We start from the raw sequence: 18,788 nt of genomic DNA, 5'->3' as shown, positions 1-18,788 counted from the left end.
AGGAGTATGGGATAAAAAAAAAAAAAACTAACCATCTTTGAACTTAGTAGGGGGAAAAAAAAGCTGAAGACAAATTCAGCTTTTGTGATAGTGTGAGTCCAAAGATCCAGTTTAGGGGATCCTTCATAAATGCTTAGAAATTATTATTAGACTTCCCTTCTTAGTCCACATATTCATAAGCAAGCAGTGTCAGATGAGGATTTCTGACAAGGTTGAGAAATTACTGAACTTGGGCTGAATTTTCTTTAAAATCAGCAAATGTCTCACAAGGCCAATTGAATCTTTATGAGATGCTTATCATTCCATTGAGTGTCCTACTACTTCTCTTCAGGCAGATGCAAACTCAAGATCCTAGTGTTTGCTGTGTAACTCACTTGTTGCCTCCTTTTATTTGCAGTCCTAGTTTTGCTGTCTAGGAAGGCAACTGTGAAGGCATTGCCATGTTGGACTTCAACAGCAGTAAAACAAGCAATGGCCTTAAGCCATTAATAACTAGGACCAATAGCCACATTAGTATTGGTGGGCTCGTTTTGCTACCATATGTTAAAGGTTGCCCTTTCCTATTATAATTGTCTTAAGATAATGCAAGATAGGTGTTGTGAAAAGAGAAGGAGGCAGTATTGGGCAGGTAGAGAGATCAACTTATGATGCAGACAAAGTCCTGCCAGCCTAATGGGAAGTGATTGCTCATTCAAGCAGTTGTTCAGAAAAGGCTAGACTTTTGCATCCCATCTTGTTTAGACATTGGGTGGGTACACTTTAAGAACAATGTGGCCTTCACTACCATTGCCTCAGTCATTGGCTGTGGCCTTACCTGAAAAGAGCAAGCTCACAATTCAGATATGAGGTAGACCCTGAAGGAGTTAACAGCCAGAGGCTGCCAGCTAACCACATTCCTTGCAACTGGGCAGCAAAATCTTTCTTGAAGGGAGCTCTGAGTGGCACATCTCAGTTTTTGTCACATTGGTTTATTGTTACCAAATCACTCCTCAGTCAATTAACATTTGTAGTAGTTGTTTCAGCTGTCTAATGCTGGGTAATAAGCCACCTCATTTTAATAATTGTAAATCCCAAATTTAATAATTTCTTTTAAAAACATTTTGTAATGGAATTTGTATATCAAAAATTCAAAAAGAATCTAGCTGGTTGGCTCTTGCTTAGGTTTTTTTCATGTGGCTGCAGTTGGATGTTGGTAAGGGCTATAGTTATCTGAAAGCTCTAGTAGACTGGACATCCAAAATGGTTCACAAGTCATTGGCAGTTGAAGCTGGCTGTCAACCAGGAGTTCACTAGTGCTATCTATCTAACAGAGCACATACATGTGACCTCTTTATGAACTCTTCACAGTATGGTGATTGGGTTTGGAGTGTCTCCCCAGGAGGAGACATTCCAAGAGACCAAGGGAGAAGCTGGAAGGTTTTTTCTGATATAATTTGGAAGTCTTGCAGTATCCTTTAACTCCCTGATATTGATCAAGCAAACCACCTTTAAGAGAAGAATTAAATTCCACCACCTCTCAGTGGGAGAAGCAACAAAGGATTTATTGTCAATTTTAATCTACCATCCTTGTGTTTTATTAGAAAAAGGGCTTGCTCTCAATACTAGATACTGTTAATTTTCTTTTTTATTCATGGTGCTTCACAAAAATAATCTCCATTTCTTCAGTCATTACTCCTTTGACATGGTGTTGGTTTCCTGATTGCTTTATTTTTAATGTTTTTCAATTTATATCTACCTTAATCACATCAGAGTATTCTAAATGTGGATCGATCATCCCAGAGAAAAGCAGAGCTATCATTGTCTGTAGGTTCTAGAATGGTGGGTAGAGCCAGAGGAGGCACAGCTTTTGTGTAAGTGTTACTGTAGTATTCATGCATGTTGAGTTAATCTAGTCCATGAATGTTAAATGTTCACTGTCAGCCAGGTGTGGTGGCTCACGCCCATAATTCTAGCACTCTGGGAGGCTGAGGCCAGAGGATCAGTTTAGGTCAGGAGTTTGAGACCCACCTGAGCAAGAGCAAGACCCTGTCTCTACCCAAAACAGAAAAAATTGGCGAGTGTGTTGGTGGCACGCATCTGTAGTCCCAGCCACTTGGGATGCTGGGGCAGGAGGATCACTTGAGCACAGGAGTTTGAGGTTGCACTGAGCTATGATGACTCCACTCCACCCTACCCTGGGCGATGGAGTGAGACTCTCAAAAAAAAAAAAAAAATGTTCAGTGCATACCAGAAACTGTAAGCACTTGGGCTACAAAGATAAATAGAACTGGGTCATCCTCCTGGAGGAGTCCACAGTTTAGTGGTGAACATTGTCATGCAAATAAGTAATTACTGCTCTGTGTTATGAACTATAATAGGAAAATAAGGCTGTAAGTGAATACAAAAGAGAACCTTTCTTGTGCTGCCTGGAGAAAACAAGGAGGCTTCATTCTGCCTGCGGACACTTGATTTATGCCTTTAAAAATCCTTCAGGCAAAGAAATGGGAGAAAGAACAATTGAAGCAGGAGTAAGAGCACTTGGGGTATAATAAAGCAAGGCAAAAGTAACTTTATCTTAAGTAAAAATATATTATTTGTCAGTGGGATATTTGCAGAGGAGAGCTATGAGATAAGGTTGGAAAGGTAGGGAGGACCCAGCTCATCAGAAACTTGGATGGCATAGTCAGGAGTTGAGATTTTTATCCTCTAGGAAAAGGACATTGATGATGGGCATTAATGGCAGCATTTTGGACTCTTCTGGACCAGAAAAAGACCAAAATTTAGGAATCTAGCTAAGAGACTAGTGCTGGAAAGAAGTGACGAGAATCTGAATTAAATAGCAGCAGCTATGAAGAGGAACAGCTTTGAGTAATAATGAGACAGAATCAGACTTGAAGTTTGGCTGAATGTGGAGTGGAAGAAGAAAGGAGGAGGACTCAAGGATGGCTCTCCATTTTTTGGCCTAAATAGTTGTATGGTGGTGCAATTTTCAAAGAAGGAAATACTGCAAGATCAGTTTTCAGGAGGTAGAGGGAAGGGACGTTATGATTCAGGTTGGAAAATCTTAAATATGAGGTGCTAATAAACTTGTAGGGGAAGATGTTGAGTGTGGATTTAGAAGTGAGGGTCTAGAGTTCAAGAGAGAGGTCTGGGCTAGAGTTCTAGATCTGCAAATCATCAAAGTATAGGTGGTAGTGGAAGCCATTGAAGAAGCTTAGTAGAAACTAAGGTCTAGAAGTTGGGGTTTAGAGACAGCTGAAACCCTGCGAGTACAGGAGATTCCCACCATGGCTCCCCTGCCCCCCACCCCACCACCAGTACAGTGGAGGAAAGAATTAGGTGTAGAAACCTGGAAAACACCACCATTTGTGGTGTGCACATGAGGAGAGCTGACCAGAAAGACCTGAGATGGAATTCTGAGAGCTAGGAAAATAACCACACAAGAAAGGGAGCCAAGGGAAGAAGGAAATTCAAGGAGAAAAGGAGTGAACAAGAGTGTCAAATGCTGCAGAGACATAAGCTTAGGACTGGAAAGTGCTTAATGAATTTTTCAGTTAGGAGGTCATTGATGACTTTAATGAGACAAATTTGAGAAGAGCAGAGGGAGCAAATGAAGTTAACCCCTGAGTAGCTTCACAGCAGAGGAAAGTAAATACATTGGGTGGTAGCTAAAGGCAGTAATAAAATCAGGGAGGGCTGTGTTTTTTGTTTTGCATATTTATTTTGTTTTAAATGTTTGAAATATGTTTAGAAGCAGTGAAGATGGAGAGGTCCAAGATTCAGAAAGAGGAAAAATAATGAATAGGGAGGGCTTCCAAGAAGGACAAATTAGTTAACAGCTGAGAATGAATAGGTTTTTATACCGGAATCTTGTTTCTTTAGGTATTGGTGTTCTCTTAAGTTTCGTCTATGCCCTGAATCATCACCACCCAGTATTTGAGCATCAGATACTTTTAGACCAAAGCATTTGGATTTTTGTTCTTGTAATCTCTATGAATTTTTTTTTAATTCAGTCTTTCATTCTAGATATATTATTGACTAGCATAGTAGATGATTTCCACATATTACATTCTGATAATTTGGAGATGTTGATGTACAATAAAATACACCTTTGATGTAGTGAAAAATCATGCTGAAGACAATATTAATACCAAGAATTTGTATTCATTAAAAGATGTCATAAAGAAAATTAAAAGTTAAGTCAATAAATACCCAGCAAAATTTATTTGCCACCTATGTATCTGATAAAAGATAAGTGTCCAGAATTTATTAATAACTACTTCAAGTCAATGAAAAGAAGAAGAAAATAGAAAATAGAAGAAATACAAAAAAGACATAAATAGGTATTTCATATCATAGAAGAGGAAACACCAAGTATGAATAAATATATGAAAGATGGTCAACCTTATTAAAGACTACAATATATTAATACCTGCTAGTAGTATATTTACTTGCTGAAAGGTTAACTACACCAGCCATTAATGATCCTGTGAGGAGTGAGAATTCCAAAACCCTGCTGATGAGCCTAGGAAATGAAAAACTACGTTGAAAACAATTTGGTTTATCTTAGAAAGTTGAACATGTATATTATCCTGTGTTCCAGAAACTCCACTTGTAAGCACTTATCCTAGAGAAACTTCATTAGCTTCAATAGAGATGAATAAAATTAACCATAGAAATTTTACCTTATAGCAAAAAAAAAAAAGAAAACCCAATTTAAACAATGAAAATGAATGAATCTGTTACATGCAAAAATGTGGATGAATTTTGGAACATAACGTTGAGTGAAAAAACAAGATTCTGATGAGATACAATTTTTATTTAAAAATATATAATTTAGGTAAATATACCCAATAATAAATATAAAATCAGGAAAATAGTGACTTTTGGGGGGGATGCCTCAGGTTGAGGATTCAACAGGATACAGTAGGCTAAGATTTAAGCTACATATATAAGAAGTCTTTATGTCATGGATGATGTCCTACTTCTAAAATTGGGTCTAGGTATTTCATTATTATGTGACTAACATGCTATATATGTATGTATATATTATGCATATCAAATATTGAATTAAAAAATAAGCACTCACTGGACTTGGGAGAGGTCCATATTTTTATGCAGATTCTTTTGCTAATGTGTTCGTGGAACCTCAAACAAGTTACTTGTCTGAGCCTTAGTTCCCCCATCTGTGATTTGAGAGATTGGATAATCTCCGAAATGCTTTCTAGTCCCAAGAATCTATAGTCCCAGTATTCAAAGAACTAACATGTTATGTAAATCAAGGAACCTCCCCCAATTGGTGCTTTTTTTTCCATTATTTTTTTTTTTAATTTACTATCTGGCTCTTTACCTAATTAGCTTTCAAATACTACATGTTGATATAGACTCAAAATATGGGGAAAGGGGCAAAGAATAATCTGCCAAGTTGTTCTGAATGAATGGAAAATCCAAATAAGGAAAGACAAGGTTGTATTCAACTATTTAAAACTACATTGTTTTATTCTCTGGGTCAAACAGCTACTTGACCACAAACTTCCCACTCGCTCCTTCCATATCCCTTTTAAAATTTTATAAACAATGTAAAAATAAGGAAAAGTTTGCATAAATACTGAAATCTAGGGAAAAAATGACATTCAAATGACAAAAATCTCATAAATGTCTGCAGATATATCACAGATTGACTCATAAGAAGAGAGAAGAACATGAGGCCAGCTTTAAAAACTTCTTTTCCACCCTAAGAAAGCAGTAATAGCAAGTGAAATAAAACAAAAGCCCTTGGGAAAATCCCACCAACATTCCCCAACTAGGAGGGATAGGGGCAGCCTCTGGGGCACTCAAGATCAAACCACTTGGTGCTCTTTTCACCAATGCAAATCAATACAGTAGCAAATGATGATAGCACATGTATCATGCTTCCTAAATGCCAGAGATGGTTCTAAGCTCCTCAGATACAATTAACTTAATCTTCACATTAGCCCCCTATTGATAGATACTATTGTCTCCATTTTATAGATGAAGACACTGAGGTATAGAGAGTTAAGTTACTCTCTCCATGTTATAGTGAGTGGCAGAAGCAGGATTTGAACCCAAGCTCTTTGCTTCCAGTATCTGATTCCTTAATTACCAAACTATACTACCCCTCAACAGCAAAAGAAAGCTGTATCCAGCATCTATTGCCACAATAATGCTGCATAACAAACCACTTCAAAACTCAGTGGCATATAACAGTAGGCATTTATTTAGCTTATGAGTTTGTAGGTTGGCTATGTAGACCACACTGGGCAGTTCTCCCGGTCTCAGCTGGGCTCACTTCACAGGTCTTGGAGTTGACCAGCTATTTTCTGTGGCACACACATCTGGGAGTTAGTTTGCTGTCACCTGGGTGACTCAGCTCTCCTCCATGAATTTCTCACATCCCTCCAGCAGGCTAACCTAGGCACATTCTCCTGGCAAAGGTAGAAGTATAAGAGCAGGTATGAACACACGAGTGCCTCTGCTTGTAGTCATGGTGGCACATGTCCCCGCTGGCCAAAAAAAGTCACTCTTCCTGTTTAGTGAAAGAAACTACAAGGGAAAGGGCAGATGTGCAAGGAGGTCTTGGAGAGGAATTGGGGCCTTTAACACCCCAGTTCATTCAACACCACTAACTTACCACAATAGCTATGCTAAACAGTGCCCAAAGATGCTTCTGCTGACAGGCTCTTCCCTGAAATGCCATGGGCAGCAGCTCCTGGAAGGAGGGAGGCCCAGCAATATGTCATCTGCAGCCAAGCCTGAAGACAACTGGATTCAGAAATGTGGCCTCCAGAGAAGATTTTTTCAGCGAGAGAGAGAGAAAAACACAGAGAAGCAGTAACACAAAGGCAACTCCAACACCCTTCCACTCCTCCCTCCTCCTTGGGCTTCCAGATGACCCAAATGAGTGAGCATTTACATCAGCCACTTAACATCTAAGAGAAAGACTTTGACAGCCACCGTAGGGAAAGGAAGGGAGCCTCAACAGGGATACTTGAAAATTTTTTTCAGTTTCTAAGGGGGATTAGATTTACCATATGGCAATCTACAGAGCATTGCTTTTTGTTGACGGTTGTCTTGAGGCCCTTGAGAGAGAGCATGGGCTGCAGGAACAGTGGTCTGCATATTGGCGCACATCTGGCTGCCCATGTCCAACTCTTGCAATTCCATTTTGACTTTCACCCATTTACTGCAAAAACACTCATGGAGCAGCTACCATGTACCAGGCTCTGGAAACATACCTGCTGTGCTGTGCTTGCAATCCCTGGGGACCTCTTAGTCTGGCACACTAACTTTTCACTGGCTCCCAGGTGAAAGGGTGTGTCTTCCAGTCCCAGGGTGCTTCTTGGAATATCTATAGAAATTAAAATGGCCTGATTATTGCTGTTTGTCTCCTAAGGCTCCTTAGTCTCCAAACATGCTTAGTGACTATAACTTTCTCTTAAATATATCCAGTTAAATACATTTTTTTTCTGATTCCCAAGGAATAGAGTCCCTATTCTCTTTCATAGAAAATAAAGGAGACTGTCTAGGAAGTGGGTGGCCTAAGCCTGGCATAGTTCATACAGCAATACTAACAGTTTCCAGGATCTATGTCTGGATTCAGTAGAGGCTGAGGATGCAAGGCGTCAGGTGAGTAGCTCAGACCCTGACTGCACACCCTAGTTATGACAGTTCTGACATCAAGGATGTCAGGAAAATGTGAAGGCACCATTGAAATGATCTTCACACACCAAGTTTCCTACGCTCTGCTGGCCATGGCAAGAGGTCAAAAGGCAGAAGCAGCACTCAAAAATGAAAAGGACGAACAGAATTAATTAACAGTATTAACTGTGATGAACAATGTTAACTACTTAAGAATATCACTTCCTGAACCTTTCTAGCTCAGCATGCTTGGCCTAAGTCAAATGCTCTAAATCTATCTTATAATGCAATTTCACATATTTCATTGAATAAATTTCCACCAACAAGGCCATGCTCAGGCATAAGAACCCTAGTATAATGGCAGAGTATTTCAAGTGCCAAATGATACAGATTACACATTGTGCCATGTTCAGAAAGTTTTAAAGGGGAACAATCAATTTCAAAAAAAAAAAAATCAATCCTAGAGGATAAAAGTGAGAAAAGGAGGCTTAGAATACTTTTCAGAACCTCCATTCAAGCATGGACATCCACAGAGTGACAGTTTTCATAAGAATCAGGAGATTACCGGCTCTGAGAGCATTTCCTGTATAGCATGTATTAGAATAATTGTTTCTCTAATTCAAATCTCTAAGAAGCTTAATGCCTGTTCTTATCTTATTTCAATTTAGAGAGAACACAACAAAAATGCTCTATCTGCTCTGTGTCTGCTTCTCTAAGTGAAACTGTGAAAATGACTCCAAGCTCTGAGCTTGTGTGACTGACCAAATAGCTGCATTCTGTCCAAATATAAAAAGGTAAAGAAGGCAGCTCCCAGGTCAGAACCCAAATTGAAAGGTGGTCTTAAGATTGTTAGAAAAGTATAATAACATCTTCCTAACAACTTAACCCAAGATTAGAGGTTTAAAAAGAAAACAAACAAAAACCTTTGCTCTATTCTATTCAATGTTCTCTCTGAATTTAGTAGAATCACCACAATTGTACCAATTTCCATGACAAACTCCATGGGATGCCAACACTGTCAGCTGGCAGATTTGAGGATTTACCTGTGGCAAGAGGTAGCCATCTTCACCGAAGCTATCTGGCTTCCTCCAAAATTAAACCTTTGAGCAAACATCTAACAATACCCCATGATAGATTGCCTGTTGTGTGCCTCTCCTCTCAAAAAGGTACTTTGGAACCAGAGTTTTCTTTTCCCTTTTTTTTGTTTTTGATCTCTATCATTTTTATTCAAGAGAATTTTAAGGGCTTTCAGAAGTTACATGTTTTATTTATTTGTTACAGATTTGGGGGGTACAAGTGCAGTTTTGTTACGTGGATATAGTGCATAGTTGTGAAATCTGGGCTTATAGTGTAACCATCACCTGAATAGTAGTGTACATTGTACCCATTAAGTAATTTTTCATCCAACACCTCCCTTCCATACCCCAGCCTCTCACCCTTCTGAGTCTCCGGTGTTTGTTATTCTACACTCTGTCCATGTGTGCCCATTGTTTAGCTCCCACTTATAAGTGATAACAAGTGGTGTTTGACTTTCTGTGTCTGAGTTATTTCACTTAAAGTAATGGCCCGCAGTTCCATCCACGTTGCTGCAGAAGACATGATTTCATTGCTTTTAATGGCTGAGTAGTATTCTATGGGTGTGTGTGTGTGTGTGTATTTATCCATCAATGGACACTTAGCTTGATTCCATATCTTTGCTACTGTGAATAGTGATGCAATGAATATATGAGTGCAGGTGTCTTTGGATATAAATATTTCTTTTCCTTTGGGTAGATATCCAGTAGTGGGATTGCTGGATCAAACACTAGTTCTATTATTAATTCTTTGAGAAATACCCATACTATTTTCTATAGAGGTTGTATTAATTTACATTCCCACCAACCAAGTGTCCCTTTTCTCTGCAACCTCACCAACATCTGTTATTTTTTAACTTTTTAAATAATAGCCACTCTGACCGGTGTAAGATGGTATCCCACTGGGGTTTTAATTTGCATATCTCTGATAGTCATGTTGAACATTTTTTTCATATGCTTGTTGGCCATTTGTATGTCTTCTTTTGGAAAACGTTCATGTCCTTTGCCCACTTTTTAAGGGGGTTGATTTTGTTTTAATTGTTGTCATTGAGTTCAGTTCTTTATAGATTCTGGATGTTAGTCCTTTGTTGGATGCATAGTTTGCAAATGGTTTCTCTCATTCTGTAGCCTGAGTTTTCTTTTCTTTTTGAATGACCTTGAGGGTAATTTAAATGAGCACAGGAATCATTCAAACATGTATTTAAAATGCTGTGATATTCTATTCCATTTCAGAACCTACTGTATATATCTGAAAAGGTGGCACCACTTGTGTCATCAGGGGTAGCCCAGTTCTAAACAATTAGTAATGACTGGAGTACTGTGTGGAAAAGATCAACAGGAGAGAGTCCTAGGAATTGTTAGTGCATCTGTCATAGTCATGGGTGGAGGAGGGGGACACATGGCATGTCATGTCTAATTCTGTTGACTCCATATGACTTTCGTTTTCTCTGACATTGTCTCAATTCTTTAAAAGCACAGAAGAAAAGGAAGCCTGGTTGGATGTGGAGGTGGGTTTGGGTCTTCCACATTTTACAACATTTGTGTCGCTCTCCAATAGAGTATCAGGTGTTTGTTATAAAATGGTGCAGGCATTTCTGAGCTACAAATATCCAACATAGGAGCACTAGGAGAAGTAAACAGCTGGCACCTTCTGCTTGGAGATGGAGGAAAAGATGCACCTCCTGGAGTCTCAAAGAGCAAGGAAGTGTTTTGGAACTGCCAGATAAGAAGAGATCTGGCACAGCCAATAGGTATAGCTGCATTTGAGAATGTAAATTTTCTGGAAATGACTGCTTTCTTTGCTATCCATCATTGTCCACACATAGTACAATAGTTGGTGCTCAACAAATATTTTTTGTGGTAAGGGTTGAATCCATGTGGCCTACTGCTAGATTGCTACAACTTAGGAAACATATTTCATCATAAAATCCTTCTTAAATGATTTCATTCCTACCCAAAAGCTTATTACTATTTTAATTCACAGTGCACCACAGAAGAGCTCTCTCTTCCTCCCTTCTCAATACTGCCCTACCAGTCTCCTTCAAAGAACATTGGGACTAATTCTGCCATGTTCCTTGTTCCTATTTGTATTCATCACAGTCAGAAATCAAGGACTCCAGACCCTCTTGAGCCCACACAGCTCTGTGCATCTCTAATTGATCCCATCCCCCACCCTGCTCAAAGAGCACCTTCCTGTGCCCAAAGTCTGAGCTGCCCTACGAGCTCCAAAACTCACCTGTCTGTCATCAGCAAGTCCTTATCTTCTTAACCTTGTCTGAACAGTCCCTTCCCCTTCTTACTATGAACTTGGCTCTCAATTATATTGCTTCTCCAGAGCCTTTCCCTGGCCGTGTTTTATTTCCCTCACCTCTTATACTGCTGGACTCAGAGACAGGCTACATGTTGTCCTGGCTCTTCAGTGCTTCTTCCAGACTATTGTTCCACTCTCCTCCTTAGATCACTCCACTTGGAAACTTGGGCCATCAGTCAGTACCACTCACTCTACCTCATTGGTGCAGTTACACAAAGTTCTTATACCACTATCTCCCCTGTTCTTTGGAGATTGAGTCATAGTCAGAGCTAGGACTAGATTGACACTTTCTCTCTAACTCTCCTCTTGTCATCACCTTCTTCAGTCTCATCTCCTGAACTCCTCTTTATTCTTTGTATGTTCACTAATTAGGGGATCACATACTCTGATGACTCCCAAAATGGATCTCTAACCCAGAACTTTCTTCAACTCCTGTATCCAACTGCCTCTTTGACATCTCACTTGGATGCCTAATAGGTATCTCAAAATGCATATGTCCAAAATTAAACCCTAGCCCCTAAATCTGCTTTTTTTTTTTTTACAGCCTCTCCCATGTGGACAGAGGCTTATTTTGTGTACTGCTATTTCCCTAATGCCTGGCATACAGTAGGTGCTCAAGAAGAGTTTAATATATGAATCATCTTCACAAAAACAGTTGAAAACTAAACCATTACAAAAGAGGCTATTTTACTTCTGCTCTATTGTGAGAGAGCTAACTGGGCTTTTGTGAGCTTGCTCTGGAAATGCAATAGCACAGCAGTAGTGGAGGTGTTCTGAGTACCTCGTAGCTGACCTGTAAACAAACCTTTGTACCAAATCTGATTTCTCTGCCCAGGCTCTCTGCTTCAGTCTCATACAGATTAACACTAGGGTCACTCTCTTCAATGACAGGTCTGATCCTGCCACCCCTGCTCAAAATCCTTTGGTGGTTTCCTTTGAAGTACATAATAAAAATTTAACATCTTCCACCTGGTATCTAAAACGCTCCTTTTCTGAATTTCCACCGACGCTTCTCTTGGTTCATCCTGGGACAGGGCCCTTGATATGAGCAACATAGTAACACTAAAGGTGAATCTGGTCCCTGAACACATTAATGTTAATCAGGACTCCTTAACTGGAAATGACAGAAATGAGATTGGCTTAGCAAAGAAGGGAATGTGTTGTCTCATACAGCTATAAATATCTCTCTGTGCTAACGGAGGAAAATGGTTGGTCACAGTATATTGTTAAGAGAAAAGCCATAGAACATCTATGGTGTGATTCTATTTTATATATTTTTAAATCGACCTATGGTTGAAAGTGTTTATGTGCCTAGGGAGCAAAAAAGTCTGGAAGACTCAGTATACACCAAATGTTAGTAAATTATTAACCTTTGTGAGTAAATTTCTGATGGTGTATTTTCCAATTTATATACTTATCATTAGAATATTTTATAATAAAGATTTAAACTTATGCTTGGTTCATGGTACCACCCTGCTAATGTGAGGCCATTATATGCTGTTCAGTGTGTAGCCACGTGTGGCTATTTAGTAATAAATTTAAATAAATTGAAATAAAATTAAAAATTCCATTTCTCAATTGCACTAGCCACATTTCAAGTCCTCGATAGCCACCTGTAGTTAGTCGCTGCCACATTAAGCAGGCAGGTATAGAACGTTTCCATCAATACAAAGCATTATTTCTACAATGTTACACACCTGTCGAGCTGGATGTTCACCTGATTGCTTTCTCTAGGCTAATTGGCTTTGTTTAGATGCAGCCAGAGTGAAGCAGGTGCAGGCCTGAGCACCTGTGAGCTGGCAGGAGTTTGAGTGAAGTGCCAATCTGTGTTCACTTATGCAGGATTTTCTAATGTGTTTGGGAAAGAAGCTATCATAGAGGCAACCTACTGAGTAATTTTAAAAGGAAATAAGAAAAAATCCTTACCCAGTAATTTTCAAAAGTAAATGAGAACATTTAAGTCTTTTGCAATGTTGGGATTTACCTGTTTTAATTTGAAAGAAAAACAAAACTATTTGAAGAGAATGTTTTTCCTTTTCTACTTATTTGTGTAATTCAGCAATGTGTATGGAGAAAGAAGAATCATATTCCTTCCTGCCAGGGAAGTTAAAATGGTATCACAAGTACTTCTGTTTAAAACTCTTCAAAAACAAACATAAGAAACTCTACCTTGTTCCCTTAGTTTTCTTTTTCGGTTGGAATCTTTAATGTTTTGCTCTACATGGCACTCAGAAAATTCAGTGTTAATTTTATGTTTTCATTTTAATGTGGAGTCATAAATCATTTTTCAGTGCATTTTATTCTAAACCTCTAATTTCAAAGCTCATGATGAGAAAAGAATTCTTATAGTAAATAACAAAAATTAATTTTTAAAATTTGAGATAAATGCAATTTTAATATTTAAATAGAGATGTTATATTTCTGATCTCCTTTTAAAATCATGAAACAGTGGATCCATGAAAATATTACTTATTTTTAGAGCAACATTAATTATATTCATATCTGTAATAATTACAGTGAAGGGCAGAAACTCATTTCATGGTTGTGCACTTTTGTACAAGAGTTACAGCAATCAGATGTGTTGAGTAATTTTTTAATAAAAGATTAAGAATGCTATACATGCAGCATAATCCTTATTTTCTACTCTTTCTCTTTCAACAAGTCAGATTTGTTACAACAAATAGAGAAAGGCAGTATTTTGAGTCAATTATCAAACACAGTCTTTCATTCAACACAGATACCGGCTAAGTCTGTAGGATGCTAAACATTCATTCATTGGCCCTATTTGGTCTTTGGGTCTACCAGGTTGCATTAATCATATTACTCAGTGTGTGGTAGAGCCATTTGATTATTTGTCCTCAACATCACCTATCCTGACTGTCATGTGTTTATTGTATGTCCTTAAATGTGTGTATGGCCTGCAAAGTATATAACATTTTCAGTATGTGCTTTTAGTTCAGATAAAGATCACTCTACTACAGATCTTTTTCTGTTTCTTTTCTGTTGTTCACTGGATGCTTTTAAGTTTTACTCGGTAGAGCACAGTGATTAAAAGTGAAAAATCAAGACCATACTACATGGGGTGAATGCTGACTCTTCCATTTATATGCGGTGTGACCATAGGCTAATGATTGAATCCTCTGATTCTCATGTTCCTCATCTGTAAAATAGAGTTACTAATATTCACTTTTGGAGTTGTAAGAATTGAATGAATTGATCTACACAAAGCACTTAGAAAAGTACTTGACATTGAATAAGAGCCAGATATGTGCTTATTATTTTATGAAATCTAATAATTTATTTCTGACAATCATTTAATATTGCATCATATACCTCATTTTACTTTGTGATCTTCAACATTTTTTTCTTTTTTTTTCTTTTTTTACTAAAAGTGACATTTATCTACGTCTTCATGTATTTAATTGCATAGGCCTATGGAATGTAAACCCCAAGTAAGATTATTGAGTTACAGGGCGCATGCACACCTCATTTCTCCAGGCATTGCCAGATTGCAAAAAGTCTGCACCAGCTTAAACTCTCTTGGCAGTACATGATGTTTCCATTTTCTTATATTCTCATCAATACTTGTTACTATCTAACTTTCACATTTTTGCTAATTTGATGGACATAAATATTAGTAACATGTCACTATTGTTTTGATTTGCATTTCTGAGCTCATGTATATGAATGTCAGTCATTGGGATTTCCTTCCATATAGCTTTGTCAGGTTCAAAATAGTACACATGTGTTTTACATAATAATTTATAGAAGCTCAAGAGTTTAATTTTTAAAACATTATGTAAGTACTTGCTCTTATACTTTTATAGAATGTTTTGATCACATAAAACCATACCTAGATAAGCCTTGAAGAAATATTCCTGAGTCTTTTAGAGATATAGATGGTGATGCTGAGGAGGTTCCCCTTTCTAAGCAAGTACTATAAGCCTGTTTTAATAGTCACAATTCAGTGTTGTAGATGTTGTTATTCTCATTTTATATATGAAGAAGCTGATTCAGAAAGATTTTGTACATTGCCTAAAAGCTACACAGGTAGTAAATGGTCCAGCTAGCACTACATCAGGGTCTCTAAGCTCTGAAGGCCATACATTTCCATTACACCATGACAACCAGCTCAAACATCGCTGCCAATACAACTCCTTCTCTGTCTCAGTTAATATTCTTTCCTTGATGTCATCAAAATATCTGTCCATACTTCCTTCCATCCATTCATCCACTCAGCTATCCATCTGCCCAATCATAACAACTAACCAACTGTGTTATAACACTGACCATGTGGCCACATGCTCATACCCTTTAAAAACAAGAGCTCATTCATTTTTATATTTCTGCCAACCAAGCTGAGGGTTTTGGCACATAGTTGGTGTTTAGAAGTAGCTTGCTGACTTCTAATGCTTCTTGTGAGAGCCCTCGAGTCAGTACCCAAATCAACTTATTTTGTTTTAACAAAGGACATAGCAGAGCTGTAAAGTTTTAGACCACAAGGATCCTAGATGGATTCCATCTGCTCCCTTTTTTCCTTACCTACCTCTAGTAAGTAAGTAAAGGAGTAAAACACACATCAAGTCATCTAGGACCTTCTTTTCACAGCCTTCTCTTTGCTTATTCTCTCATCACTATCACTGTTGAGCTCTGTCCTTTCCCTCCTTTGAGGCCTGAGGCCACCCTGGGGAAGGCTGAGCTCCCAAGCCTCTTACTCTTCTGGCCTCTGCAGTTATTGACTAACAGAGCCCTACAGTAGGACTTTATATTTATCCCTAAGGAATAGTCCCAAATGTCAGAATCATTTTGAATTTTTATTCTGCTTTCTCTGATATTAGCTATGCCTGCCAGTTTTATGTTACTATACATTTAACATGTATTCATCCATGCCACTGAATTTTTTAAAAAATCCCTGACAGCAGATAAAAGAGAAAATTTTGTGACCCAATTTAGTTTCACTTATACCCAATATTTATCCTTTCCTTGATGTAGTTGTAAATCTACCTAACAATATTATGATATACTCTGTTTCTCCATATTATCCACAAACAACATGATACTGGAGGAAGGAAATGCTAAATAAAGACAAAGATGTAGTATTTGCATTTGTTAAGAAGTGGCCAAGTAGGAAGGTGTAGGCAGCCAGAGAGGTAGACCTATGTTATGTATTTTACACTAATTGGGGAGCAATGCCTGATGGGATTTTCTGGCTTGGACTCTATTCAGATCGAAAGCTTCTTCTCTCCATTATCAAAAAAAATATGGGCAGGGCAAAGCCCAGCATATTCAATGCAGAGAAAATTGCTTGGGTTACCTGAAATAGCTATGCCTTAGTTTGGGCTGCTGTAATAAATTACAATTGACTGAGTGGTTTAAACAAAAAACATTTATTTCTCACCAGAGACTGTGAAGTGCAAGATCAGGGTACCAGGAGATTCAGTGTCTGGCCCTCTTCTGGTATTCAGACAGCTGCCTTTTTGCTGTTACCTCACTGAGGCTGAGAGAAAGAAAGATCACCTCTCTCATGTCTCTTATAAGGACACTAATTCCATACTTGAGGGTTCCACCCTCATGACCTAATTGTCTCCCAAGAGCCCCCACCTCCAAATACCATCACATTGAGTATTTAGGCTTCAATATATGAATTTTGGAAAAACACAAACATTCAGTGCATAGAAAGCAATCGTTGAAGCTTTTGGAGGAGTATAAAGATATAATCATAGCTATACCTTACGATGGTAAGTCTTTAGCAGCAGGGCAAATGATGACATGGAGGGGTTGAGATCCCAAAGGCAGCAAGAGCAGGTAGGACAAGTTTTCAATAATGTAAGTAAGAGACTATGGAAGCCTGAATAAGGCAGTGGTAGTTGGCACGAGAAAGATTCATATGAGGGGCACTGCAGTAAGACTTGGCAACTGACCAGGTACGGCATGAGGAGGAGTGAGAAAGCTGGGGGAGGAAGGGGTCTAAGATGACATGGAGAGTTCTAGCCTGGAGACTGGAGGATATTGGTTGCATTTACCAGGATAGGGGTCTCGGAAGAAATTGCAGCTTGGAGGAGGAGACATGCTGGATTCCAGTTAGACTTGTGGTTTTGCAGTGTCTATGGAACACCATGTTGGTGGTCAGGAGAGAACACAGAGCCGAGAATGGTGATATGAGGGTCAATGGAATCAGTGTAAGGATGGAAGCCACAGAAGGAGATGAGATCTCCCAAGAAGACAGCATAGAAGAAAAGTGACAAGGGGGTTAAGGATTGATCCTGGGAGGGCACCACTATTTACAAAACAGGCTGAAGGAAAGGAAATATTAAAGGAATTGGGGAAAGAATGGTCATAGGCAGGAGAAAGTAGTAATTTGAGGTAGCTAAGAAAGGAGAATGTGGGAGAGGCCATAGTCAACCTCTACTTGCCCCCCAAAATCATATAAAAAAGCACTGAAAAGGTAGAGCAAATAAAAGTTAAAAAGCAAGAAAAAGAACTGAGCACTTATCAAGTGCCAGGCAGTGTACTAAGCACTTTACATATATCATCTCATTATGCTAATTGTAGTTTTTAAATATAAAATGGTAGTTAAATGACACTAGAGGTTCAAAGCCTAACTCTACCATTCACTTGCTCTGTGAGCTTAGATAAGTTTTCTCTTATCTCCCAGAGTAATGTAAGTATCATGTAAGGTAATACCTTTAAAGTTATATAGCTGGTCATATGGTCAATCCATGAGAGTCATTATTATTATTTGAGGGGCTTTTATGATGTCTGTCTCCCCCCACAGAAAGCCCCATGAGTCCAAAGACCATACCTGTTTTAACAGTTTTCTTATTTGTTACTCAGTTTTGTTAACAACTAAATACTCCTAATGTCTGTGCATAGTAGGCATTCAGTTAATATCAGTTGAATGACTGACTGATCCCATTTGATCCACATATGCTTGCCTTTGGTTGCCCTTTCATCCTTCTTTAAAAAGGGGGATGAATTCTCATACATGCACTGGTCCATTTGGGGTTCCTCAGTTTTCACAACAGGATATCACTTAATCACAGTTTAATGGCTTGTTAATTAAAAGATGCAGGTCTATATTTAATTAGCCAGGCGCATGCTAGAAAGATAGTCTCCCTCATTCATTGCTGCCCAATAGTCCATCCACTCTTCCAGAAAATGCTTAGTGTTATGAGTCATATGCTGCCCTAAGAAACTGATACACAATCCTCATTAAATGTTTATAACCCAAAGAAGTAGGTGCTACAGTATTATTAGCCCCATTTTGCAAATGAAGAAACTGAGACACAAAAATTTACATCGCATATGTAGTGAGCAGCAGAGCTGCTTTCCAACCTAGGTTGTCTGTCCTACACTCTTAACCTTTCACTTGTGCTCTCTCTCTCAAGTTCAATCCAGACAGAATCATCATGCTAACCTCCTCTACTCTATCCCAGTCCTGCTTTTGTAAATTTTGCTTACATTAAGCCTATATAAAGTTGATATGAGGTCTCATAAACAGAATAGCACCATCACACTCATCACTGAGTCACTGTTTATCCTTTTACTTCCTTTATGAGAATCCAAAGGAAGAAATCCTGCCTGGTTACTATGTCAGAAATATTCTGCTTATCCTTAACTGTTGGTTTTGTCTTGTAGATACTGTGAAATGTGTAACTGAGCAGCGTTTCCTTCTTGAACTGACAGTTTACACTCAGACTTGTAATTCCTGCCTATTTTAGGTCACTATGTCTATTTCCTTTTTTCTTCTTTCCAACTTCTTATGG

The 18,788-nt window shown here is 38.5% G+C and overlaps 1 protein-coding gene and 1 long non-coding RNA gene across 5 annotated transcripts in view; one reads left to right on the top strand and one right to left on the bottom strand.

Moving 5' to 3' along the window:
- The window catches only part of LOC123645830, an 88,037-nt gene that overhangs the window by 4,376 nt on the left and 64,873 nt on the right, over positions 1-18,788 (bottom strand). The window contains exons 2-4 of one of the 3 annotated variants that reach the window (XR_006737721.1): positions 7,236-7,348; positions 6,632-6,781; positions 6,214-6,425 (exon numbers count right to left, since the gene is read on the bottom strand). This is a non-coding gene — a long non-coding RNA (uncharacterized LOC123645830). Of the gene's footprint in view, positions 1-6,213; positions 6,426-6,631; positions 6,782-7,235; positions 7,349-18,788 lie in introns of those variants that run through there. The other 2 variants (XR_006737719.1, XR_006737720.1) reach the window with 2 other exon arrangements.
- Positions 1-18,788, top strand: part of PLPPR1 (phospholipid phosphatase related 1) — a 252,267-nt gene that overhangs the window by 179,441 nt on the left and 54,038 nt on the right. The window lies entirely within an intron of this gene.

This window comes from Lemur catta, chromosome 10, assembly GCF_020740605.2.
Source record: "Lemur catta isolate mLemCat1 chromosome 10, mLemCat1.pri, whole genome shotgun sequence".
In the NCBI taxonomy this organism is placed as follows: Eukaryota; Metazoa; Chordata; class Mammalia; order Primates; family Lemuridae; genus Lemur; species Lemur catta.
The sequence above is the reverse complement of the archived record's forward strand: the minus strand, read 5'-3'. Positions and strand labels throughout refer to the sequence as shown.